The 26,399-nt window shown below is 60.9% G+C and overlaps 2 long non-coding RNA genes across 2 annotated transcripts; both read right to left on the reverse strand.

Annotated features, from left to right (window-relative positions):
* Nucleotides 1-1,828: 1,828 nt before the first annotated feature.
* On the reverse strand, nt 1,829-7,380 carry LOC139704796 (uncharacterized). The gene is made up of 2 exons (XR_011706821.1): nt 6,111-7,380; nt 1,829-5,976 (listed from the first exon to the last, which is right to left on the reverse strand). It is a non-coding gene; the product is annotated as an uncharacterized lncRNA (long non-coding RNA).
* A 1,143-nt stretch (nt 7,381-8,523) lies between these two features.
* On the reverse strand, nt 8,524-13,528 carry LOC114107044 (uncharacterized). The gene is made up of 5 exons (XR_003585276.2): nt 13,309-13,528; nt 13,053-13,223; nt 12,531-12,971; nt 11,969-12,153; nt 8,524-11,560 (listed from the first exon to the last, which is right to left on the reverse strand). It is a non-coding gene; the product is annotated as an uncharacterized lncRNA (long non-coding RNA).
* Nucleotides 13,529-26,399: the final 12,871 nt, after the last annotated feature.

Genomic DNA, 26,399 nt, shown 5'->3' on the forward strand with positions numbered 1-26,399 from the left:
CAGATCAGCCTCATCAACCCTGGCGGCCAATGGGGTGACAGATGTTGCAGCCAAATCGCCCTCACATCCAACACTACATTCAGGAGAAGTGTGTGAGTATGTGCAGAGTGGGTGGTTGTGCTAATCTGGGTGGGGCTGGACTGGGCATGGCTTACTACACTGGATTAATCTCATTGCACTAATCTGGGTGGCTTGCCGGCCTGAGCTTGGTAAACTGGGACGGGTGTGGCTCACTGCCCTGGGCGATCGACTGCAGTGGGTGTGGCTTATCGCCGTGGGTGTGGCTGACTAGAGAGGGCGTGGCTCACTGAGCTGGGCATGGCTGCCCTGGGCCAGGCTGAACTGGTCTAGTCTAGGCACACATGCAGCCTCCTTTGTGTGGCACCCACTGCCCCCGTGTCCACCATTCCGTGGAGGAGTACACCTGCCCAGTCCCACTGCCTTTGCATATTGTCCCTTTCTTCACTGGGGTACTGCCTGGTGCCTGCACATGTTTTAGTCCAATGGAACTAAGAGATTCTCAGACCCTTAGTAATGGAACCCTCGGCCAATCTCCATTTTCTGTACATGCTTGATGCACTGAAATTAGATAAAAAGAGTTTCTCTGGTTACAGGCCAGGAGGGGACGGGTCTGTCCCTCCTGCCCACCCTTCAGCCCCCTCAGCCAGTGGCCCTGAAGCACTTATAGGCCCTTGGCTTGCACAGCAGGGACTCTCTGGCGGCAGGGAGCAGGCCTTGCCCTGGCCCAGGCCACTGGGAAAATTTGGGGCCTGGGGAATCTCTGGGCTCCTCTTCACAGACGCCACTGGAGAAGGGAGAGGCCCTGAGGAGAGATCTGCAGCCCCGTCACCTCATTCCTCCCTGCTGGAATCACCAAGATGGCCTTGGGAGACTGGTCAGTGCCTGGCAGACACCCCAGGTACCTTCCCATCTGGGACCACAATGCTTTCAACCAGGAGCATTTTAGGAATGGGGAGGAGACATTCATTGGTGGCCATCCCCTTACTGTGCCTAACCCTCAAGGTTTGGAGTGCGGCACCCCATGGGACCCAATCTGGAGGTACTGGGGAGAAGACAGCCTTGGCATGGCCAGAGCCCAGCTCGGCCTAGCAGACTGAAAGGCCACCCACCTGCCTGTAGCAGTGCATACCCTTCTTAATGCTCAGGGACATTTGAAAGACAAGCAGGTGCTGGGCCACTGGACACATCTCAGTGTGTTTTAAAGAATGCAAGTCACACAGAGTTCCTTGACCATGATGGAATTAAATTAGACACCAATAGCAGAAGGGACACAGAAAATCCTGAAACAGGAAGCAAGTAGACCGCTCACTTCTGGGTAATGCGTGGGGTAGGAGGGAGAGGCAGAAGGTCAGGAGGTAGACTGCAGTGTTACCTTCAGTGTGGTGAGGCCAGCAGGCCAGAGATGCCACTACCACGAGGCAGTGTGTCACTCACGGTTCAAGAGTAGGGGGCAGGCCACACCTGGGGAAGGGCCCACAGGGGCACTAGGTGGCCAGGACACAGGGGCAGCAAGGAGCCTGGCAAGAGCCTTTGCAGTGGTGTCTGCAGGAAGGAGCAGGCAGGGTGAGCGAGCTGCTCAGGACTGGCCAGTGGGAATGAGTCCAGCTGGCCCCAGGAGAGGAGCCCGGCCTGGGCCATGAGGGCAGGTAGATGTGTGGGGGCCCCACAGAGGACGGAGGGTGTGAGGCTGGGGGGCTGGTTTGCACATGAAGGGTGTGCTGGAGGCCAATCCAATTGTCACTAGGCATCAGCCAGCCTGCAAGGGTCAGCAAGGTCCCATATGTCAAAGCACCAGCTACACAATTAATACAGAGTGAAATTAGAAAATATTTTTGATTCAATGAAAATTAAAACATACCAAAATCTATGGGGTGCAGGTAAAGCAGCACTTAGGAGACACTTTATAGCACTAATTGCTTACACGAGAAAAGGTAAAAGGTCACAAATTCTCTAAACCAGGACATGAGCACCACCCTAATAACCTTGTAAATTAAACCCAATGCAAGCAGAAAATAGGAAATACCAAAGAGCAGAGAAGATGGCAATTAAATAGAAAACCAATCAACTCAAGATCTTTGAGATCAATAAACTCCCCACCAGACTGATCAGGAAACTACGAGAGGGGCTGGGCTGGGGCTCAGCAGTGAGCACTTGCCTAGCTCGGGCAAGGCCCTGGGTTCAATCCTCAGCACCACATAAAAATAAATAAATTAATTAAAGATACTGTATCCAACTACAACTAAAAAATAAATATTTTAAAAAATATGTATTTAAAAGAAAAAGAAACTAAGAGAGGACATGCACGTTACAATATGGAAATTGAAAGGGACATGGCTCCGACTGCAGACCTGTAGAGCAGAAGAGGATACTGTGTTTGAGTTTTGGTTGTGCACTCAGCCCTTGAGAAGCAGGGGACAGAAGCCTAGGACACTGAGAGCTGTTATCTGAGGTGGTTCCACTCTCCTCGGGCCTCCCGTGTCTGCCAGGAAATCTGCAGTCATGGGGACATCTTCTGTGTGAAGGAATGCATGTGTTTTCTCAGCTGCCTTCAGGAGGTTTTCTGTGGCTCAATGATGAGGTTTGGGAGGGAGGTTTTCCTTGCCGGGCTCACGGAGTTCTGGATGTTAAAGTGACGTCTTCTCGCTCACTGGGGATGCTCTGGGGTTATCCTTTCAAATAACCTTCTGCCCCAATCTTGCTCCTCTTTCTGAAGCCCAACATGGGCTGGATTTTGATGGTGCATCTGGCCCCTGAGGCTTGCTCACCTACTTCTTTCTATCTCCTCTTCAGATCAGGTACTGATCTTCAAGTTCATGGGCTTTTCTCTTTTGTCTCTGTTCTGCTATTGAACTCATCAGTGAATATTTTACTGCAGATATTGTGGGGGTTTTTAGTTCTAAAATACTCATTTCTTATATTTCCTATTTCTCTGCTGAGAATTCTTCATTTCATATTGCATTCATTCATCAGTGTGTGAGTGTGTGTGTATGTGTGTGTGAGTGTGTGTGCATGAGTGTGTGTATGTGTGTGTATGTGTGTGTGAGAGTGTGTGTATGTATGTGTGTGAGTGTGTATGTGTGTATGTGTGTGTGTGTGTGTGTGAGTGTGTGTGTGTGTGTGTGTGTGTAGAGTGCATACTACCTCACAAAGTGCAGCCGTGACCGCTGCGGTCAGTGTCTGGGTTGCTCTGGGCTGCCATCTTGTCATTGCCTTTCCTCTTGAGGTGGTCATGTCTCCTAGCTCTGTTTGTTGGGTAGTTTTGTTTCATAGCCTGGACACTGTGGGTATCATGCTGCACAGACTCTGGTCCTGTCCTATCTTCTGGAGAATGCTGATGCGTGGCTGGGGCAGCCAGGTCACCTGAATTCCATCACCTCTGTGGTGGTGGCTCATACTCCAGATCAGTTCTCAGAGCTTTGCTGGGCTGTTGGTCCCACCAGGGGGCTTGCCTGGGTCCTACTCAGAACCTGGCGATCATCCTGTCTGGCTCTCTCCCTCCCAGGACCCCCAATCCTTTTCCTGCCGCTTCTGGCCAGGAAAATGGGGCTCCGTCCTAATATTCTCCCCTGGTGCTGTGACCTAGATGGGGCTCCCCCTGCAGCAAAGCCACAAGCAAAACACCTGAAATCAATCAGTGCAGCTGCTCTGCTGAGTTCCACCCCCCCACCCCCCGTCTGCTCAGAAGCTGTTTGTGACGTCTCCAGACCCTGCTCAGAGTTAGTGGCTCCGAGGGTCGGCCAGAGCCAGAGCCTGTGCATAAGACACCCCCTCTCTGGCTCCTGCAGGGTCCCTGGTGGAGAGCTTCATGAGCCACAAGAGCGAGTGTGGCCCTGGGCTCTGTGCCAGGCAGGAGGCAGTGCCCAGCCTGGGAGCTGGGAGGGCCATGAGCAGCTGGGCTCTGACTGTGCTGTCCTCTGTCAGGTGGGGGAAGCTGGGGCTGGACGCCAGGCCAGGGAGAGCAAGACGCACATGCCACACGTCAACATGATGACTTCCTCCTGTGCCGCAATGGGGTGACGCCCTCAGGTGCAGGGGGAGGGGGCTGCTAGCCCACTACATCCTGGACAGTGGCGAGAAGGGCACCTCCCTCAGGACCAGGTCCCTGCCATGGTCACAGGAGATGTGCCAGTGGAGGCACAGCTGGCTGGGGCTTGGTGGGGGTGGCCCGGGCCCGTCTAGTGTGGCTGAGCTCCGCCTCAGCAGCAAAGTCCTTGTCAGACCCAGGCTCCTCCACGCTCCAACCCAGAGGGATGATTGATGGCGGAGCCGATGAGCTCAGAGTCGGTGCAGGCAGTCTGGCCGGACAGCGGTGGGTGACTCAACCCGGAGGGAGAGACGGGAACCGGAGGCACCCTGCCCACATCCGCCATCAGGCACCAGCAGGAAGGCTTGCGAGCACTGTGACAGCTTAATGGCCTTTGGTTAAAGCATCCACGGATGTGCTGGTCAGGGAGAGGCTCTGAGCTGCACTGGCTCTGTGCCGGCCACCCCAGCCCAGGCTGCTGGGCCAAGACAGGAGATAAAGTGGCCATCAGTCCCAGTGCCTCAGCTCCAGTGCCTGCCCAGCCCTCGGGGGACAGTAGGCACCCTGGGTACGGGAACATCAAGTCAGGCAGCGGTGCTCAACCTGGCCTCTCCTCCGCCTGCCTGTTCACAGAGCTGCCCATCTTCCCACAGGACCCCCAGGACTGAGCAGGAGGCACTGGGAAGCACAGGGCAGCCAGAGCAGGGCCTTGGGGCCCACCCTGCACTCAAGTCGCCACGTCCTCCCAGAAGCTGCATCCCTTGGTTTGGGGAGAAAGGTTGGAGCATGTCCCAAAGGGACCAGACCAGGACAAGCAGCCCTGGGCCAGGCACCCTAAGGGGTGGGAGACTGCGGGGAGGACAGAGCACAGCGCGGGGTCTTCAGCCCCGTCAGCAGAGCTACTGCTTGCCCTGGGTTCCTACCCCAGCTCCTCACATCTGAGCTCAGGGCCTGAGCCTCCAGCTCTGTCCTGCTTACCAGAGATCCCAGGGGCAGCTCCAGTGTCCTCCCCAGGGGGTGGGCAGGCCACCGCCACTTCCCTGATGAGGACCCAGAGCCTGGAGTGGAGCAGCCCTGCCCAGGGCCCTGCACACCTGTGTGCACACCTGCCCATCAAGCAGCCCTCTGGGGAGGGGCCTGTGGGCACACTGCCTCTCCCCACCACCTGAGCTGTTTCTCTCGGTTGAGCGATGCCCACCTCAGGCCTAGGGACTCACAGGCCACTTGATCAGGCAGCGGTGCTCAAGCTGGCCTCCCCTCCACCTGTTCACAGAGCTGCCCACATCTGAGCTCAGGGCCTGAGCTACGGTGATGGGTGGACATGGACCGTCACCGTAGCTTTGATGTTGAGACTGCCTGGGCAGGAAGAGCTGACCCAGAGCCTGTCCCCTACTGAGAGACAGGGCCTGGCCTGAGGAGAGTCCCGATACAGGACAGGGAGGTGTGCCCTGAGGACGGCCCCTGGCAGGTCCTTTGACAGGAGAGGAGAAGCCTTCCCTCAGCCGGAGAAGCCAGGACTCACCTTCCTGGGGTCTTGGCGTCAGGCTCTGGCATGGTCGAATGCGAGGGAAGAGGGGGGTTTCTCAAAAATTCCCAGGACGTGACGGATATGGGAGTTTGACATGGATGGACAGTTGTGAGGGGCTAGCCCCAGGCCCAGACTGCATGGCCCTAGGCATGGGTGGGAGTCCCTTCCTGACCAGAGACTGGTAGGAAGCCCGGCCTTTCTTGGGGGAGGGGGATTCTGCAGCCCCCAGGGCACGTCGTCAACCTCAGATACCAAGGAAAGTTCTGCACCAGAAGGTTCCAGGGTCCAGCCACCACCCAGAGTCGGGGAGGGAGTGCATCCAGGGGCAGCAGGGAGCAGCTGAGGCCAGGCTGGCGTCCACCTCCACCAAAGGGCCGACTGAGCTGCTTCAGAGGATGCTTGCCTGGCAAAGGTCACCATGAAGTGCTAGGACGCAGGCCAAAGCCCCGTGGCCTCAGACCTACTGAGATAGGCCCCGAATGTGCCAGAACCCGCCCACCCTGCCCCGAGGCACGGCCTGCACCCTGCACGTGTTACCTGCACAAGAAGCAGCAGGCCTGGGCTGTATGAGGACTCCGTGGCTTCATCGGGAAGATTTGGGTCATCTGTGGGCGTCTCCTGCCGTCAGCACTTCACTGGCTGGGACCTCAGCTGGGTCTGCGGCTGGACTCTCCTGGCCCCTCACACGGACGGGCTTCCTACAGCAGCATCCGGGACGGGGCGCGGAGCCCCGACCCATGACGGGCCACGCGGTACTGCTTCCATCTGTTGCAAAGCTACCGGTTCCAAAAGAGGGAACAGAGACACCTCTCCCTGGGAGCCTGCGCCCGACAGGGGTCAGCGTGATGGGTGGACATGGACCATCACCGTAGCTTTGATGTTGAGACTGCCTGGGCAGGAAGAGCTGTCCCAGAGCCTGTCCCCTACTGAGCAGGACCCTGGCCCCAGCGAAGGCTCTGGCCTGGAAGCCTCCTCAGTGTCACGAGTGGCTTCTCCCAGCTGTCCCCCAGCCAGGATCCCAGCCCCTTCCACCCTGCTGTCACAGGCTGGGGACCACAGGGCCACTGTGTCTGTTGCTGTCCAGCTAATATCAAGCCATCTGGCGTGCTCCTTAAATGGCATTCAGGGGAGCAGCAGGCTGTCACCTCCGAAAACAAGCTTCTGATGGATTATAACCGGCCTCACGCAGAGGGTGCTCCCAGGGTTCTCGCCCATATCGCAGATGAGACTCAGAAGGCACTGTCACTCAGCCCCGTGTGGGGCCTGCCTGCGGACCAGGCCAGATCCACTCCTCTCTATCGCCTGGAAGCGACTGCAGCCTGCGTCACCACCTCCCGCGCTCCCTTCTGAGCGCAGGCTGAGCAGCTCGCAAAGCTCAGGAAGACACCTGCTTGTCACCTGCTCTCAGGCCATCAGGGCTCGACGCCCTGGGCCAGAGGAGCTGTGTCTGCTGTGCTCTGGAGGAGGTGGCAGTCCCTGTTTTGCTCGGGGACCCCCGTGATTCAGACAGGGCTGGCGGGCTGTGGGTAGCCCAGGGTTGGGTGCATGGTGCTGGAGGTGGGTGAGAGGCTCCTCCCGCAGGGCTGGGACACCAGAGACAGGGGCCCCCAGGTCCAGAAGACCACAGGAGGGTGCAGAGAGGCAGTATGGAGGGCTGTGGCAGGGACCCCGGGGACGGGGTGGAGCTGCCCCAGGACGCAGGCCGGGGCTCCTTGGTCGCCTGGCGACAGGCCTGTGGAACGAGGGCGCGGCGATCAGGGCCAGGAGGCAGGCTCAGCGCAGCGGCTGCAGGAGGCCCTCTGTGGACCAGGCCCGCTCCTCCTCACCAATCCCAGGGCCAGAGGATAAAGGGAGCCGGGGACACCAGAAGACCCACAGGACCAGCAGAGCCCAGGGTGGCAATGCCGTGCGTCCGCCCCCCCAGGACGAAGGGCTCAGGCAGCCATCCAGGAGGAGGGGGCCGTGAGCACCCACCGCAGGGCAGCCAGAGGGGCCACTGGCTTTCTCTAGCTCACCCTTGGGCAGGGCCCAGGGACGGGTCTCAGGGCAAATGGGGCTCTGGTCCCGGCCCTCAGAGCAAGGGGCCTCCTCAGAGGGGCTGCCTCCACTGCAACGGTCCCCCTCATGCAGCCTGGCAAGAGCCGTGAGAGGAGACAGGCCCAACAGGAGGGCTTCCTGGAGGAGGTGACGTCTGAGCTGACCCGGGAGGGAGGAGCAGGGTGTGGGAGTGGTGTGGCTAGAAGGGACACCAGGGGACAGCAGCAGTCCCTGGAAGCATGTCCTTCTCTTTCTGCATCCCTGGGTCAGTTGGGGTGGGGGTGGCCCACCAGCCCCGGCCGCGGGTGTCCCAGCAGGGCCAGCTCTTCTCCTGACAGTGACGCAGCACAGCCTTTGCACAGTCACCACTGCAAAATACTGTTGGCCAACGGGAGTCACGAGCCAAGTGCACGCTGGGGACCAGGACAGAGGCTCTTCCACCACGAGGTCCCACGTGAGGGGTGGAAACGTGATGTCCTGCCATGGAGGGCGGGGCTACGGCCAGGAGCGGGGCCAGGGCTGCCTCGTCCTCTCCCCAGTGACTCAGGGAAGCACCCACCAGCTCCACCGTGGGTTCAGGGGGTCCCACGAGGGTGGTGCTGGGCGTGGAGTCATGGGCAGTCTTCACCCCTCACTCTACAGCCTGCTTCCCGGGGCGTGCCAGGCATCAGAGCAGACCCGGCCACGGCACCAGGAACAGCCGCAGGAGGAGGCGCAGCCCCAGCCAAGAGGCCACAGAAGGACCAGGCCTGACTCCCCAGGGACCACAGGAGGGTCAGGATGCCCTGGCCAGGTCTGCAGGAGCCCAGCCAGGCCGAGCACACATGGGCTCAGCCACCTCCTTCCTGCCTGCCCCCAGGCCCAGCCCCAGCAGCCCCGCCAGCAAGCCTCGTTCCAGTAATCCACACGATGATGCCACATAAAAAGATTGCTTTCCCGGAAAACTGCTGACACTCGGGTCTGGGAAAGAGAGGGTTTACGAGAGATGGGCTCCCAATCCATACAGGGCTCGACGCTCAGACCTTAATCAATCTGCATCCCTCGGAGCTAAAACAGTTGTGATTTATGAAATCCACAAGTCAGATTTCTCTGTCCCCCCTGTATTACCAACAGCAAAGAGGAGCACTCTCCTGACAGCCCCCCCCTTCCACTTTGAGACCCTCCTAGGGACATGCGTGGGGTCCCAGCCCTCACACACTGGCCACAAATGGGACACAGGCAAAGAAGCACCTGCTTCTCCTGAGGGCCCAGGACTCAGGAGCTTCTAGCTCAAAGCAAAGGGCAGGACAGGCAGCTGGTCAGTCTCTCCCTGGCCTGTGGACTTACTTTTCTGCCCCTGCTGCTTGTGTCCTGGGGGTCACTTCAACTAACTTCTCCTGAATCCTCTTGCAAACCTGTGGGCACCTGGACTTCCTGGCAAACCTGGGGGCCAGGGAGGACGGCCCCGACAGGTGGGAGAACCAAACACTCAAAACCGGGCAGAGGGTAGATTCTATGTCCCGTGTGCCTTATGACAATAAAACCAAATCAATGTTTTAACAACAAAAACCCAACCAAGGCCCCCTCTGCCAGCTGTGTGTGTGTGGGTGCTGGTCAGCATGAACTCGGGAAGGGGGGCACGGCACCCAGCCCTCCCACCCACCAGCTGGGTCTCGGGGCCCTGCCTCTGCTCCAGGAGCCTGCGCGGCCGAGGAAGAGCTGCCGGCTCGGGGGCTTGTTGTGAGGATCAGAATCAGGGTACATCCAGACAGGGCGTCCCTTCGGCCACAGCTGTTAGGGTTCCTTCAAGTCCCGCCCAGCCTCGGGCTTGCCAGACTCCGGCTGCCAAGGCCACAGTTCTGCTCTGAACCTGTGAGCTCAAGGCGCAGGCGGGACCTGGGGGACTTGGCCGCGTGCATCTCACCTGCAGACCAGACCCCGCCAGCCAATGGGGCTGTCACTGTCGGCAAACAGGAGCCCTCAGGTGAGGGACAGAACCAGATGGGAACAAGACCTGAAACTCACGGAAGGACCTTGCCCTGTGGGGGTCCCCGCCTCGGTGGGCAGAGCACTTGAGGGCAGCTGTGTGGGGCAACCTGGCTCAAAGCTCCAGGGCTGAGCCAGATGAACCAGGGCGTGGGTTGGGCTCGGGGGAGTGGGATGCGGAGGGCTCTGAGCTGAGCCCATGGGGGTCGCAGACTCGGGCCTTCAGACTTGCATGGATGCAGCTAAGTCTGCAGCTCCCGGCCACCCCTGGGAGCCCACCCCCATGGGCCTGGGTGGGGACAGAATCTGCCTTTGAAACTAGTCCCCATCCCACCCAGAGATGCCAGGGCAGGAGTCCCAGCTGGGAAGACACGACCCCAGACCCCAGCCACACTAGTGTCCAGAGGGGACCTGTCCACCAGGCCGCCAGCCCGGGAGCAGGGCCCCAGAGCAACCCCGAGTGGCCAGCCAGTGGGAAGCAGGGAAAGGGACTCATGCCTATGGCTCCCCCAGGCACTTGAGCACCTGCCACACTAGGGCCTCCCCAGCCTTGCACCCGGCGCCACCCCCACCTACCCAGGGCCTGCAGGAGGATGCCGAGGCCCAGCTCCCCTCCAGGCTAGCTTTCTGGGACCTTAGGGTGCCCAGCCAGGGCGGTGGGGGACACAGCCAATCCGAGACCTCCTGGCTCCTCTGGCTCAGGGGAGTCCCAGTCTCCGGAAGTTTCAGTGCACGCAGTGGGACACCTTGGCCTCTCCCTAGGCCTGGCTGGGCTCAGCTGGGGCACTGCCGCCCTCTGCTGGCTCAGAGAGGCACTGCCCCAGGGACTCCAATGAGGGCCCTAACCAGGCTCAGGCTTGACCAGATCCCACAAAGCATTGCCCAGAGGCTAGTGACAGGGACTCGAGGACTTCACAGGGTCCAACACCAGCAGAAAGGGAGTGAGACCCCTGCCAGGATCAGCCCCTGGGCTCTCTGAGCTGCCGGGTACCCCGGGTTCTCAGGACACAAGTGGAAAACTTCAGAAGGTGTTAGCAGAGACAGAGACTTTAGAGTCCAGTTCCTTCATTTTCCAGCCAGGAGAACTGAGGCCTCGAGGAGTCAAGGACCTAGATGAGGGCTGGCTCGGGGCTCTGGAGCCGCCAGCAGTCCGCCCCATGCTCACCCCAGGCCCCTGAGGCCACCCTCGGGAGACGTGGACCCAGGCTACAGTACACAGAGGGGCAGTGGGCCGGGGAGGGGCGTGACCCTGAGGCGGGGAGTTTCAGTCCTTGTCCTGTCTGAACGGCTATAAGGTCTGCGTGGCCCATGGGATGCACAGGATGCCCCCATGACCCCGACCCCACAGGCCAGCCTGCCGACCCTGGAACCCCAGCTCCTGGCCTTGGTACACCATTTCTTAGCCGCTCAAACAAAGCCGGACAGGAAGTGTGCCAGTTTTGCCCTCAGGGTCCCTGTTCTCAGCCTTGGGCTCTGGCTGACCATGAGAGCACCCGGGGGCTTTCAGAAAGGAAGGCCCGGCCTCCTCCGGGGCACACACTGCCCACTGCTTCTACGTGGAGGCCACTGGGCCAGTTTTAACACAGGCTTCAGAGGGGGCACCTGTGGGAGTCCTTGGTCCCTGTTGCCGGGCTGACCAAGCGGGCTCACAGAGAGACGAGTCCCCAGTGTGTGGCCCAGCTGCTGAGTGGCACGAGCAGAAGCAAGGCCCGAGGACCCACAGCCAGAGGCGGGAGGGAAGCGCCAGGGCTGGGTCCTGCTTGCCGTCAGGTTTGCATGTCAGCAGAGCGTTTGGGCCAGACCCCAGCAGGCTCAGGGTGCTGCACAATCCTGGACCAGAGAGGGTGGGCCGAGTCTCATTTGGTGACGATGTGAGGCCCACGAGTTCGATGCACACAGAACCAACCAGAGTCAAGAAAAGACTCCTCTAACAGACCCTGGGGGGGCAGCCTCCGCAGCCGACCCACCCGCAGCGGAACAGGCTCCTGCCAAGAGAGTGGAAAACTGCTGGGCGGAAGTGTTCTGTGTCCATGGCTCCAACTGACCAGGCTACCAGATGCCGTCCCTGCAGTGGGGCCGCAGGTGCCCTCTCCCAGGTGGCCATGGAAGATGTTCCTACAGGCGTTCCCAGCGGGGGCCTGTGAGGCGCCAGCCACCAGCAGTCAGCTGGGGTCCTGTCCTGGGCCCTTCCTGTCCCGAGCAACCTACAAGCTGGCTCTCTGCCCCGCTGGCCTGTGCCCTGGGGCACTGCAGGTGCCTTGCTTTTCCTGGCCCCTCTCTCCTGGGCAGCAGGAATGCCTGTCACAAGGCTCGACAGGCCTGGACTGTGCCCTCATTGTTTACAGTGACCATAACGAACTGGGTGGGGCAAGGGCTGGGCCCCCGGTGCTCACCTTCCGTTCTTTCTCTTCTTGACAAGAATATGATCCATGCACAGGAGAACGTTTGCAGCACCCTGGGGTGAACTGGGACGGAGCAGCCAGGGATAGGGCAGGGAGGTTCCCGACAAGGAGAGGCGGGGTGAGGGGAGGACAGGGTGGACCTGCCACAAGGCCACCTGGAGTTCAGCATGGCCTGTCTGGTGAAATAGAGTTGGGAGCCCTCAGACGCTCAGTGGAGGGCTTGGGAGTCCCAAGGGGACTGAGGGGTCCTGAGGGTGACAACCGCAACGTCTGCTGTGCTGAGCTCACAGTGAGCCCCAGAACCCCCCAGCCAAAGCTCCGGGAACCCAGCCACGGGTGCCTGCCCTGTGCTGGGGACGGAGACCAGGAGCCGGGCCTGCTGGGCACGTGTTCGACCCTCGAGCCACTCCCGGCCATGGGGGCTTTGGAAGCGAGTAGTGTGAAGGCAGGACTGTACCTCAGGGCAGCGTGGAGGGGCAGGGGCAGACGAGTGGGTGGAAGGGTCCCACCTCGCACAGGGAAAGGCCTGATACAGGGAGGACGTCAAACTCACGCTCCCTGTGGATTCGTGGTCCAGGTGATGAGGGCCTCCTCTCAGTGGCCAGTGACTTCAGAGGAAGCACCCAGTGTCCGTGCAATGGTGGTCACCTGCCCAGACTGGCTGCAGTGGACTGAAAGCTGGACGCGAGGCCCACGCTGTGTGGTCCGCTGGTGTAAATGTGCTGAGCAGGCACACCTGCAGACAGGACCTGGGAGCCGGGTCAGCTCCAATGGCACGAGGCCACGGCACCCACAGCGAAGGCAGGGACGTCTGTGCGCACTGGACGCAGGTTTCCTCGACCAAACACACACGTCGGGGAAGGAGAGAAGTGAAGCAAGGAGACCTCAAGCCAGTTGAGACAGGGAGCACTGGGCCATGCAGGAAGCCACCCAGAGTCCTCGTCCTGCTGAGCGTGACGGCAGCACTGTGTGTTGTTTGGAGAGAGGTGCAGCTCTGCAGGAGGAGCAATCCCAGATCGGAGTCTGCTCCCTAATAATCTGGGTGGGCAGGGGCTGGGGCGGGCCCTGCACCTACCGGAGTGGACGCCCGCACACTCCTTCACTCACGAGTGCCCAGTGTCTGCATTAGCACAAGCTGGGGTGCACTGGCGAGAGCCACGTGGACTGGCCTGGTGTCCGCCGGTCCCAGGAGGCAGCCACCTGGGTCATCTCTGGCTGAGTTGCCTGCTTCCAGCTCCTCACGAGGCTGTGAAGACACTTGCCATTGTCCTTGCTCTTGAGTGCCAGAGCCACGTCCCTGCTGCACAGGACAGTAAAGTGGCCCTTTGTACCGCTGTGGTGTCCTCTCTCTTGGCCCCAGTGGCTCACACAGCTGGCTCCTCCTTGAGGTTCTGCCATCTCTGGAGAGCTGGGGGGAGCAGGAGACCAGGGGGTGAGCTGTACGAGGACCCAGAAGACGTGGTGCCTGTCCCCAGCTGGGATTTTCCACCTGCCTGCCCACATGACTCAGCCCAGCCGGATTGGGGGACGGCCCTGGCCCATTGCGCCCACTGCAGGAAGAAGGGTGGCGGCTCTGGGCCTTATCACTGGGCCGGACTTTTCCACTGTGACCCAGGGGCCCTCGGGCCTGCTGCTTGCCCAAAATAGACTTCCTGTGGGAGCCCTGTGGTCTGGGCTGAGAGCCAACAGCCCTCCACGTCAGCAACTCGTGGGGACCTCTGTGCACCCTCCCCACAGCCCCAGAAGTAGGAGGGACGCAGGGTGGGGGGTTTGCAGATGGTGCACACAGGGCTGAGGGGTGAGGCTGACCCCCACCTGACCTGGCCCTCAGTGACAGCCCTGCCCCCTGAACACCCAATGTGAACCTGGGAGAGCCCTGTCCACGCGGAGGACAGGGCTTTATCCAGGTGAAGAGTTACGGCCTTTCAAACGTTTCCACTCTCGCTCCCGTGACAGGCCACATTGACCCCACAGGACCTGCACTTCCTGAGCACAGGGGCAGGGCTCTGAGTAACCGTGTGGTCACCAGCCCCGAGAGGGAGATTGGACAAGAGCAGCCGGAACTGAGAGCAGTTAGGACCAGCAAGGCCCCGGGCCCAGGGGCTCCACGTCCCAGAATCCCCCAGGCAAAAGCCCCCTCAAGGAGGTGCCAGCTGCACACGCTGGCCTTCCTGCCCAAGGCCACCAGGGCCTCCCACATCTGACCCCAGGCACCCCCCAGAGCTCCAGGCGACAGGGACACTCAGGAGGGAGCAAGGAGGAGCCCCCGTTTCAGGATGGAGGCCAGCCTCCCCTTGGCACCCCAGCTGGTGAGCAGGGCCCGTCCACCCTGTCCCCACAACACAAGGTGTCAGCTTGCTCTGTGGCCTTTCCTCAGGACTCCAGCAGAGGCCCTGGGACTGGGAACCAAGGCCCAACCACCTCTGGGACAGGACCAGTGTCCCCCAGCTGTGTGGCTGGCACTGTGCATGGTGTCCCTCTCACCCCCCCCACACACACACAGGTACACATATCCGTCACACACACACTCACACGTGCACACACAGGCACGGTCACACCACTGAGGCTCCACACCCAGCACTCACGCTCCTCACCGCGGGGCCTGAGGGGTGCTTGCCAGTCTGCGCCTGGCTCACCTCTCTGGGTGCCACCAAGTGGTGCCTTCAACCTTCAGGATCTTAGAATTTCGGTGCCCCCAACACAGCTCACTGGCAAAAGCACCTGGAGCCGAATGGTCACTTCTCAGGTTCTGGTGGCCACACCAAGAAAAGGGAAAGGCAATGTGACCTTCATCTTAGTATCTTTTACTGAAATCCAACATAGCTGTGTGCAGCAGCCACACCTGTGACCCTCCCGCGGGAGGCTGAGCAGGATGGCAAGTTCGAGGCCAGCCCGGGCAGCTTGGCAAGACCCTGTCCCCAAATAAAATGCAAAGGGCTGGGGAGACAGCTCAGTGGAAGAGCTTGCCTCACATGTGTGAAGCTGTGGGTCTAACACCCAGCACCAACAATGCATGATAGATCAAGAGAGCCAAAATGTCATCTCTTTACCAAGTGATCAATAGAAAGAATTACTAATGACAATTCTTATTTCCCTTTTTCTTCTGAGTCTCCAAAATCTGCTCACTTGAGTCAGTTTGGGCACTGAATTTTTATCAGAAATCCTCCACTGGACTTAGATTTCATGAAATCCAACAATGAAGTGCCCACCTAAGTCACCCAACACACTGGAATGTTTCTAACTGTGGAGCTGAGCACCAGTTTTAAATTTTAGATTCAAAGTATCAAATTTGAAAGAAGAAAACACCTGGTTCACGTCCCCAGAGCTCCATGGCCACCCTGGGCCGAGGCTGTTTGTAGGACGGAGCAGGTGGCCGTGGCCACCTCCACATGGAGTCGCCATGTGGGAGGGGTGGGCTGGGCCGTGGCCTGGTCACAGTCCCTACAGGCAGGCAGCCCTGGTGGGTCAGCAGCCGCAGCGGGGAGGACAAGGGCTGGGTCACAGACAAGCTCCGCTCCCTGGGGTGTCGCGCTGGCCGGCTGGCCTGTGGGTCCAGGCTCCCCAGGCCTCCCCTCCTCCCAGAGTCCTTTCCCACGATCCCTCCTGGGTTCCGCCATGGACACCATCTGGATGGCAAGGCCCATCACAAGCCCAGCCCAGGCCCAAGTCCAGGCACAGCCCCGTCTGCTGCCTAGATGACCAGAAGAAAGTCAGTGACCACCCCGTGTCCAGGAGTGCCCTCCCACAGCCATCTCTGGCCTCCACCTGCCCTGGGATAATGACCAGAGGGGCCTCTGGGCCCACCCTGCGTTGGCATCTCCCTGCCGCCGCCCTCTTTCCTGGTCCTGCGTGCGCAGCTCCGTCTGGGCCGGGCGTTGGCACAGCTGCTCACCAGGCCCAGCGCCCACCCTCCTCACCCTCCCTTCTCAGCTCGGAGCCGCTCTCAGGGAATCCCAGGCTCCATCCGGGCTGAGCCCTGTGGCAGCCGCACCTGAAGCTCCTATCACGGCTGAGGACTCAGGTCTGGGCTTGCAAGCCGTCCATCCGGCCTCTCCGAGCGCTCATCTTATCTGCTGGTATCCACAGTGCCACCGGCTGACCCTGCTGGGCTCTCCACATCCCGCACACGGTGGGGCGGGAGGAGCGCAGACCCTGCAGCAGGCCAGAGTCCCAGGCACACTCCTCTGCCCACAGCCGACCCTGTGTGAGAGGGAGGTGGACACACCCCACCTGGGCTGTGGCCTCACCCCACAGCCGGGACCCCAGGCCTCAGGTGCTGTCTGTGGAACAGGCGGAGGTGCCCTCGCTGTGCTGCCCACGGGCCCTCACCTGTCCACACCACCTGGGGGGCGTGTGCTGGGGGTGAACAGGGCCGAGAGGCCCCACACGAGAGAGACCCCGAGGGGTCAGCCCACTCCCATCAAGGAGGAGCCGTGGGCAGGAGGGCTGAGACAGCTAGTGACGTCACGCCACAGTGGCCTCATCCCGCAGGCTGGAGTCACCATGAGGGCTGGGTGGGCTGGGGCAATGAAGTCACCATGCGGGCTGGGGGCAATGCTGTCATCAAGTGGGCTGGGTGGGCTGGGCCAGTGGCCTCCCCCGGGCAGGCGGATGCTTGGTGAGCCCCCAGCCCTCCTAGGACCTTCAGCCTAGCGAAGGCGGGTGGAGGGGGGGCCTTGCCTCCACCAGGAGTCTGCGGGGATTCTAGAAGGAGCCTGCCCCCCAGGGAAGCCCCCGAGGGCTGTGAGCCTCTGACCACAGAGGCTCAGGCCCAGGAAGACAGCCTCAGGCGTGGCTTCCCGCTGCCCCAGCCTCGGGCGGTGGCTGTCACAGATGTGGTGGGACCTGCGGTCCCTGCAAGCTGAGACCAACCAGGAAGCAGGAAGCGTCTCGACCGCCCCAGGGCAGCAACTTCCGCGGCTTCCTGGCCCAGTAACTTTCCAGTTTCCACCTCCTCTCCTGGGGCAGGAAGGACACTCAGACGCTGACAGCCCAACCAGACGCACTCCTGCCCAATCACCAGCCAGGGCCACCCATCGCGGGCCATCAGCTCAGGCGCCTTCGACCCCAGCCCATGCAGTGATGCCCCTTCCCTTCCCCTCAGGTCAGGTGTGTGCCTGGCCACCCAGAAGCAGCACCTCTGAGGTGGGGAAGGTCTCAGGATGGGGTCTCCAGGGGACAGGGACTCAGGTTCCTGGACACAGGGGAAGAGGGCGGCAAGAAGAGCCATGCTTCGTGCAGGGTCTCAGCGGAGGCGCAGAGACCCTTGGTGGGGCCCTGGGAGGCAGGAGGTCTGGCAATGCGTGCCCTGGCCACCTCTTGACCTGGGGCTGAGGACTCAGCATGGAGCGGGCTGTGCTGTGAGCTAGCCCATACCACACCCCAAAGCCCCAGCCCAGCCGGCAGACCCACGTTCCTTCTCCTCTGGGGCCCGAGGCCGTGATTCACTCCCCTCCCCTGGGACACGAGGGCCACATGGCTGCCTGGAGGTGACCAGTGGGTACCTGGGGGCCAGCGTGAGGTACACCCTGCCTGGCAGCTACTGCCCAACCTCCAGATGAGCCTGCAGGGCCAGGGGCTTACCCGTGACAGCCGCTGGGCCTGGGCGGTAATGACCGACAGTGCCCAGGGCGGAAGAGGCCCAGTGCACCCCCACCCACCCCCTCTTCCAACGGCTTGGCTTCTTGGCAATTCTGTGTTTGAAAATATTTTATAGGAAAGCTCTTTTATTATTCAAATATGTCACTATCAATAAAGGGAAATGACCAACCAAACCCTCCTGCCAGTTTCCCCATAAAGAGCAGGTCACGCCCCAGAACTTGGTCCACAAAGACTGGAACAAGCCCTCCAGTCTAGACAGAGGGGAAGAGGTCCCCAGCTCCAGGGGGAGGACCCTGGTGTCCGCAGCCCTGCGTCAGCAGGGAGCTACAGCAGGCCCCAGCCTGCAGGAGCCACGGCATGTGGGGCTGAGCCCACAGCGAGGCCCAGGGCAGGCAGATGCATCCGTGTGCTCCGAGGCTCATTGCTATCCAGAACCGCCCGGGCAGATGCCTCTGCTCTCCTCCCAGGAAAGAGGGTAAAGAAGGGCTGAGCGGGAGCCCACCCGAGGGGCCCATCCGTGGAGAGCACCCTCCCTTTGCAGGAACTGCCCTGGGTGTGCAGCAGCTCAGAAAGGGCAGCTGGCCGTAGAGGCCACAGGGGCACAGGAGACGCGGTCCCAGGGTGCTGAGTGTCCCCACGGTGCCCGGGCCCAGCATGACCCGCTTCTGGGGCCAAGGATTGTTCCCTCCTCAGTGGCAGGCACTCACGCCATCAGACACCACACTGTCACCCTTAGCTTGCAGGTCAATGTCGTCTGGACCAAACCAACACTGGAGGTGGGAAGGCTGTCCTGGGCGGCCGCCTTCCTCAGGCTGGGGCAAGGCCAGCCGGGCGGCTGCTGGACCTGGCTTCCTTGCTGGGCCCTGCCGAGGGCAGCCATGCCGGGGGGCACCTGGGGCACCTGGCCAGCCTGAGCAGGATGCACACCTGCTGCCGGGGAGTCTGGCTGTGGGGGCTTGGACGGGGTGAAAGCCAGGCCTCTGTGACACGGAGCAGCCACAGGCTCCGACGCCTCACCTGCCAGCCTGGCAGGACCCGCTGCCCAGGACCTCGCCCTCACAGGCTCCTCGATCGGGATGAGGCTTTGTGCGACACAGCAGCAGAGGACGTGTGGGTCACGCGGGGCCCAGGCACAGTGGGTGCTGGGTGGCGCTGGGACCCGGCAGCCCTCCCACCTTCTTGTATGGGTGCCCCACCCTCCACGGCGCCCCCCTGACACCTCAAACCCAGGTGGGGTTCCTCAGGACTGTGACCAGCTGGCAGGGCTCGGGCTGGAAGAGAGGAGCGGTTCTGCTGATGTGCGTCTTGCTTGTTGGAGTCCCTCAGTCCAGCCCCTGGCTTTACGAGCGGAGAAACCGAGGCTCCGAGGAGGGTTGTGACTTGCCCAGGCCCCCTGTGGACCTCAGAGGCTGAGCAAGGACACAGCCTGAGGCTCCGACTTCGCAGCCCCCTTCCAGCAGCTGCAGGACCCCCCTGGCCTGTGCCAAGCTCCAGCTGGCTCTCTCCACCCAGGCCTGGCACATGCCCCCTCCTGCTGACCATCCAGGGTACAGGGTCTGAGACTGGCCAGGCAGCTTTCAGGGTCGGCAGGACCCAAGTGCTTCCTCCTGATGCTGGGCTGCCAGGCAGAAGCAGCAGCGAGACCAGCAGCCCCCACTCAGACCTACCCACCCCCCATGGTTCCCTCCCAGTCTCCTGCTGTTTACCAAGTCCCATACAGAGGCCCCAGCCCTGCTCTAGATAAATGCCACCTAATGCCACAGATAGGCTCCTTCCTGATCTCCAGTACTGACCATTCCCCAAGCCCAGGGCTTGAGTCCAGCTGCTGACCCACATGCACCTCTGGTGTTCAGAGGTACAGAAGAGCTTCTAAGCCTGACCCAGAAGCTCTCTGACCTCTTTCCCTCCCTACCACCTCTGATCCCAGCAAGTGCTGGCCCTGTCTCGGGATATCTCTGTGTCTGCTGAATTCTCCATCACTCCCAGCCCCGTCACCACTTTCCGGGTCTCTTTGGAGTCATTCTGGTCTTCTGCCCCCACCAGGCCCTCCCCAAGAGGGACTGGGCAAGATCTCCTAAGAATACACAATGACTCATGTCACAGTGCATTAAAGCCTCTCAATGGCTCTGCACTGTTCTACAGGAAAAGTTCAAACTCTTTACTATGTTCTTGGAGGAGGGCTGTCATGGTCAGGACCATACATCATTACCATCATCACATGGTCATGACTGTGGTCACCACCACTATCACCACCAGCACCACCATGACCATCATCACTACCGCCAACTTTATGACCATCACTACCACCACCATCCCCACTACCACCATCATCACCACTACCACCATTATGACCACCACCATCATGACGTCACCACCATCATGACGTCATCACCGCCATCATCACCACCACCATAATGATGTCATCACCATCCTCATCATCTGCCCACAAAGCAAGAGTCTCAGCTTCATGGAAGCAAACTTAGGTACTTAAGCTCATCCCCTAGAAGTGGCTGCAGGGACACTGGAAGCAGGATGCCCTAGATACCCTTAGGTTCCATCGAGGAACACCACCTGGATAGAAGGTAACGGAGCCTCTCAGGCCACTTGAGACAATAATGAGGGCAATGAAGAAGCACTGAAGGACACTCTGGGGGTTTTCCATTTCCCTGATCTGAAGCAACCGGCTGAGTCATTGCTCGCTAGGAGCTGGGCTGACTGGCCCAAGTGTGGGCCCCACCTGGCTCAGCCAAGTATGAAGCCTGCCGTCCGGAGCCCCACCTGGTGCAGCTGCCCACACCAGTTCTCAGTTGCCCAGGGCCGAGAACCAGGTGCAGGGGACCCTTGACCCCCAGCCAGGTCCACAGCGGCCAGAGAGAGGGAGTCAGCCCGGCCTTACCTGGCCCCCCTTGCTCTGCTCCTGCAGTTGGGCCACCTCTGCCCGCCCCCCAGGCCTGTGCTCCTGCTCTCCCTCAGGCTAGAGCACACTCTGGCCGTCCACAGCGTGACCCCTGTCTCTGCCTCCGCCCTGCCCAGCAGGCCGCGTTCACTCCCCCCCTCCAGGCTCTCCCGCCTGCCTGCGGCCCAGGTTCGCTTTTCTCTGAGATTTCCCCAAACTCCATGGGAGATCCACGTTCCCAGAGCTAGGACCGCCTACTGCAGGGTTCCCTGGACACTCTGATAGACCATCGCCACACCGTGTTACCTGCCGGGCCTGGCGTGGCCCTTTCCACGTGTTATCTGTTTCTCCCAACAGTCCTCTGAGGTCAATGATCCTGATAACTTCATTTTAAAGCTGAAACCCTGAGGCTCAGAGAAATTGAGACATTTGCCCAAGGTCACACAGCAGACACTTCACAAGGACAATAATCTGACCCAGGTCTGCTAATCCAGAGCCTGAGCTCTTAGCAGCTGTACACACTGCCCAGCCTGCAACAGACTCAAGACTCGTGCCTACTGCAGGCATTTTAAATCCGTCTTTAAAATCAGGCATGATTCATACAGTTGGGGCTCCTGTGGGTGGGCTGGTTCTTTGGTGACGGCCTCTTTCCCTTGGTGAGACGCCCTTGAGGCTCATCTCTGTGGGTCAGAATCTCCTTCCTTTTGACGTCTGAATGCTATTCCACCAGCGGGTGACCCGCTTGCTCACCCTTCAGCCCCAGGAGGTGCTTGGGCGGGTTCCACCTCTTGGCCGCTGTGAACGCAGCCTGCCAGCGTCTCCTTGGCCGCCCGCAGTTCTTTTGCATATGTCCCCAGGCGCAGGACTGCTGGATGACACAGTGGCTCTATTTTTAGTTTTCTGAGGAACTGCTTTTCCACACAGCCACACCACGTAACAACCCCACAGCCGGGTACAGGTGTCCTCTAGGAAGTCCAGAAACAGACCCCCGGAACACGGCACCAGGAGCAAAGTCAGACAAGACTGCCCAACTAAAAGGGTTCCGCCCCGCAAAGGAGCCATCGGCCGAGCAAAGAGGGGAGCTGTGGCCTCCAGCACGCGGAGAGGCACCTGCACACCTCGGCAGCCAGACACGACCCTGCCCCGGGCCACTGGATGCTCGGATCCCAGGGGGAAAACCCACCACTGCCCATCTGATAACGCGTGTCCAAGACGTTCGAGGGACTCTAACAACCCGCAGGCTGGGGAATAAAGAGCCCACTGAAAAGTGGACAAAGGAGCCTCCACAGACACTTCTCAGAGGAGGACACACCATGGCCAGCAGGCGGATGAAGAAGGACATTTCCACTCATCTGGGAGATGCAAATCAACACCAGGATGAGCAGCCTCCCCTCTGTGGGGTGGCGGCTCTCAGAGAGACAAGAAGCCAGTGTTGGCGAGGTGTGCAGGAGAGGGCCGGCAGGCGCTGGGGGTGGAAATCAGCACAGTCCTTATGGAAAACACCAGGGAGGTTCCTCAAGAGACCAGACAGAACAGCCTGGCCATCCAGCTCCTCTGCTCCTGGGTGCACATCCAAAGGCACAGCAGCTGCCACCTGGAAGGGCCACCTGCAGGGGCAGCGGTCAAGAGGGAATTCACCTGTGTCCAAGGGAAACGCAGGTGCCCGGGGATAAGCAGCTGTGGTCCCACACAGTGGAGTACCTCTCAGCCTTGAAAGGCCAGGAACCCTGTCCTTCCAGAGATGCAGATGGCCCCGGTGCAGTGAGCCAGACGCAGAAAGGCTCTACATGGTCTCTAACAAGTCAGACTCCCTAACAGCGGAGTGGCGGCAACCCGAGGCTGGGGGTGGGGGAGTGAAGGTCAAGGGTGCAGCTAAGACGGGGAAGTCCCGGGATCTAGAGGGCAGCAGCAGCAAGGCTGTCTCAATGCCAGGGCACCCTATGCTGGGAACTCACCAGGGGGCAGTCCCAACCTCCTCACCACGCCAAGAGGCATGCCGAGCAGCAGATATGCTCATCAGCTTGGCTCAGTTCATCCGCGTGCTTACATGTGAAAGCATCATCGTGATGCACACTTGCAAACACAGTTCATTTTACTTGCCAACTTCGAGAATCAATTCAGTAAAAAAAAGAGTCCCCAGCCAGGCACAGTGGCACACACCCATGATCTCAGTGGCTCAGGAGGTTGAGGCAGGAGGATCGCGAGTTCAAAGCCAGCCTCAGCAAAAGCGAGGCACTGAGCAACTCAGTGAGACCCTGTCTCTAAATAAAATACGAAATAGGGCTGGGGTGTGGCTCAGTGGGTGAGTGCCCCTGAGTTCAAATCCTGGTGCCAAAAAAAAAAAAGAGTCCCCAGAAGATGGAGAGGAGGGGGAGGTCATGGTCTCCCCAGATTCGAGCTTGAGAGACGCGGAGAGGGGCCCTGGACACTTACCAGCACGGGGCCTCCTGGCTGCCAGCCCACACCACCTCAAGCAGGGAGGACAAGCAGTCCTGAGCCAGGAACAGGCTTCTCCTGGAGGTTCCTGGGGTCCAGCCAGGGTGACGGAGGCTCCCAGGGCAGGCCCTTGGCTCAGCTCAGGGAGGGAGGGCAGCCCTGGGCCTGGGGCCTCGATGGTGGCTGGGACCACCAGAAACCAGAGCCAGGGCCTGGCACGAAGGAACCCCCTCAGGAGGGAGCGTGACAGGGAGCAGCCAGCCCAGCCCAGCAGGGCGTGTGGCCACGAGCTGTCCCCGCCCCCAAGCCCTCTGCCCACTCTGGAGATGCCAGGACTTCCCTGTGTCCCCTCCTCCTGGGGAGGGGGTGCAGCCTCCAGCTGACACAAACCTAGGGGGGAGGGAGGGAAAGCCAGCTCTGGCAGGGAGTGGGGTTCAGACAGGCAGGGTCGGGCCTGGGGGCTGGCAGGTTGCAGGACAGCTTCCTCCCTCTGGCCTGCTGATGGATCCCACCCCAGAGATCCCAGCCGTGACCAGGCCTGGAGAAGACCGAGGTGCCCCGGGAGGCGGCTCTGGTGACAAAGGCATGCAGAGCACCCCTGCCTTAGGACTGGGTCCACCCTACGAGGCAGGTCTTTAAGACAGGACCATACCAGCCTCACCTGCAGAGCACATCAGAAAGCCAGCCCTCACCGCACAGGCCCTCACTGCAGAGGCCCTCCCCAGCCTCTCCTGCCGCTCCGGCTGGCACCCGGCTGTGGGAGTCCATGCACCTCTGCCTCCTGAGCGCCCTCCTGCAGGCGGCCGGCTGGCAGCGGCACTGAGCTGGACTGGGCTGGGCTGTAACAGCAGGCTGCTCTCCCTAAAGGCCCACACCACCTGAGCCCAGTGGCCTCCACCAGCTCGGTCCAGTCCCTGAGGCAGTTCCCAAGAGAACTCCCCACGCAGCCTGTGCTGGCCAAGGAGATGGCAACGAGCGTCCACACGGGGCCTCATGGGAGGGTGGCCTCCAAGACCTAAGCATGGAAGATGTCGACAGGCGTGGAGGGAGGCCCACCTCTCACTGACCACAGACGTAAGTGTCCAGGGCTCAGCACGGGAAGCCTGGAGACCAGGAAACCAGCCCCCCTGCCCTTGCTCCCACCACAGGCCACCATGAAGGCTCTTCCTTTAAAAATTCCTTTTATGCTGTTACAATGTTGTTTTTGCAATAAATAAAATTCCAGGGATAAAAGAAAAGAGGCAGAGAGGGAGATGTATAAGGGACAGAAAGATAGGGACAGAGGGAGGGAGGGGGAGAAAGAGGGAGGGGGAGGGAGGGAGGAGGAGGGAGGGAGGGAGGGGAGGGGAGGAGGGAGGGAGGGAGGGAGGGGAGGGGAGAAGGGAGAGAGGGGAGGGGAGGAGGGAGGGAGGGAGGGGAGGGGAGGGGAGGAGGGAGGGAGGGAGGGAGGGGAGGGGAGGAGGGAGGGAGGGAAGGGAGGGGAGGGGAGGAGGGAGGGAGGGAGGGAGGGGAGGGGAGGAGGGAGGGAGGGAGGGAGGGGAGGGGAGGAGGGAGGGAGGGAGGGAGGGGAGGGGAGGGGAGGAGGAAGAGAGACGGGGCCTGCATGTACCAGCTGTCCCAGACAGGGAAGAAGGCGCCCTGCAGGAAGGAGGAAGGTCAGCTCCTGCCACCCCCCCCAGAGGCCCAGCAGCAGGGAGAGAGATTACAAATGAGGCTGGGGTCTGAGCAGAGAACCAGGAAGAGTCTGGGTCTCCCTGGGAGCTGTGAGGGGCGCCAGGTGTGGAGAGTGGAGGGGCCATGGTGAGCTGTGAGGGCAGGGCTGTGTTCCCAGCTGGTGTGGAATGGGATCACTTATTAAGTGCTTCCTGTGCAGGTCTGCGTCAGGCCTGGGACATGGCCAGGAGCCGCCGTGGAGCTGACGTTCCTGAGGAGCAGGCCACACACACACACAGACCCTCATGAGGGACAGGTGGGCAGACAATGGACAAGGGCAAGCTGCTTTGGTGACCCCTGGCCTGGGTGGGGCCAGACTGCCTCCCAGGGAAGCCGTGTGCCAGGCTGGAGGGTTCGGGCTTAGGGAAGGGCGATGGGTGCCCGGAGGCTGGGAGTGGCCCAAGTGGGAGCAGATAGAAAGAGCAGCCCTGGTCCAAGGACAGCGCACAGCCTAGCCAGCCTTCAAGTGACAGTGACAAGGCCACGTGCTGCTGCCTGTCGCCTAGTTCCACTCCTTTCTGGTCTGTAGCTGCAGCTTGAGCAGCCGAGGCAGGAGATCCGCTGGTACCAAGGGGAGAGGGTGGCACCAACGGGCGAGGGTGGCACCAGCAGGCGAGGGTGGCACCAGCGGGCGAGGGTGGCATCAGTGGGCCAGGGTGGCGGAGGGAACTCCAGCGAGCAGTGGAGAGCACAGCACCACACGGAAGGGGGACGTGGAGGACTCGCGGAGCTCTCAGGAGCTCACGCAAGGGAGGCACCCCGCGCAGAGGATGGACCATGCTGAGGCCGGCACTTGAGCCAGGGTCACTGGCCCTCGGGGAGCAAGTCAGGCCCCGGGAGGTAGCCCTGGGCCTCGGCCTGATCTGGGGAGATCCAAGACCCTCGACACCCAGGCCCATGAAGGTCGTCTGCCAGTCTCCAAGGGGGAACTTGGAGGAAGCCTGGCTCAGACGTGGGTGGGACACAGATGGCCACAGGAGCCCAGTGGGCGCTGGGGAGAGGAGAGGAGCACCCTAGGCTGGCACCGCAGCTCCTGCCCTAGAGGCTGCAGAGACGAAGCCAGAGCAGAAGCAGAACTTGAGGGCCAGGGAGAGAGCGCCCAGCAGCTGCGCTGGAACGGCGTGGGTGGGACAATGGAAAGGGTCCTCGGCAGAGCAGACGGAGTTAATGGCACTTGGGATGGGGGCTGAGGCATGGCTGGATGGAGCTGCAGCAGCTCTGGGGAGAGGATGAGGTTGCTGCCCCTTGGGGGCAGGACAGGGTGACTTCAGAAGGCAAACCCCGCTGCTCCAGCCAGAAGCATCTGGAAGGCGGGGGAAAGCACTTCTGTGGAATCAGGAGCTGCAGTGGCCTAGAGGAGTGGCCTGGCCCCGGCCCACCCTGATGAGGGGCAGTTGGGGAAAAGACAGCAAGAGCCAGCTGCAGACGCTGGCCCTCCTGAGTGCCTAGAGGAGGCCCGGCCACGGCCACGCAGCCCCAAGTGCCCCTGGGTCCTGGCAAAGCCCTGAGCCACCCTACTTCCTGTGGATGGAACAAGACTTCCATGGTCAGGAAATTAAGCCGGCTGTCCAAATCCCTTCTGGATCTTCAAATCCCTTCTGGGACATCCAGGTCTCTCCGTGAGCCAGAAAATCACTTTTCTCCTCTGGAGGGGAAAATGAGCACTCTGCATCTTCCAAACGGGGAGGGCCCGGCCGCCCGAGGGTGCCAGCCTCACACACTGTTAAGACCAGAACACGGCCCAGTCACTGGGGCTCACTCGCTGCCATTCACACC

The sequence above is a fragment of the Marmota flaviventris genome, chromosome 2 (genome assembly GCF_047511675.1).
Source record: "Marmota flaviventris isolate mMarFla1 chromosome 2, mMarFla1.hap1, whole genome shotgun sequence".
Classification (NCBI taxonomy): domain Eukaryota; kingdom Metazoa; phylum Chordata; class Mammalia; order Rodentia; family Sciuridae; genus Marmota; species Marmota flaviventris.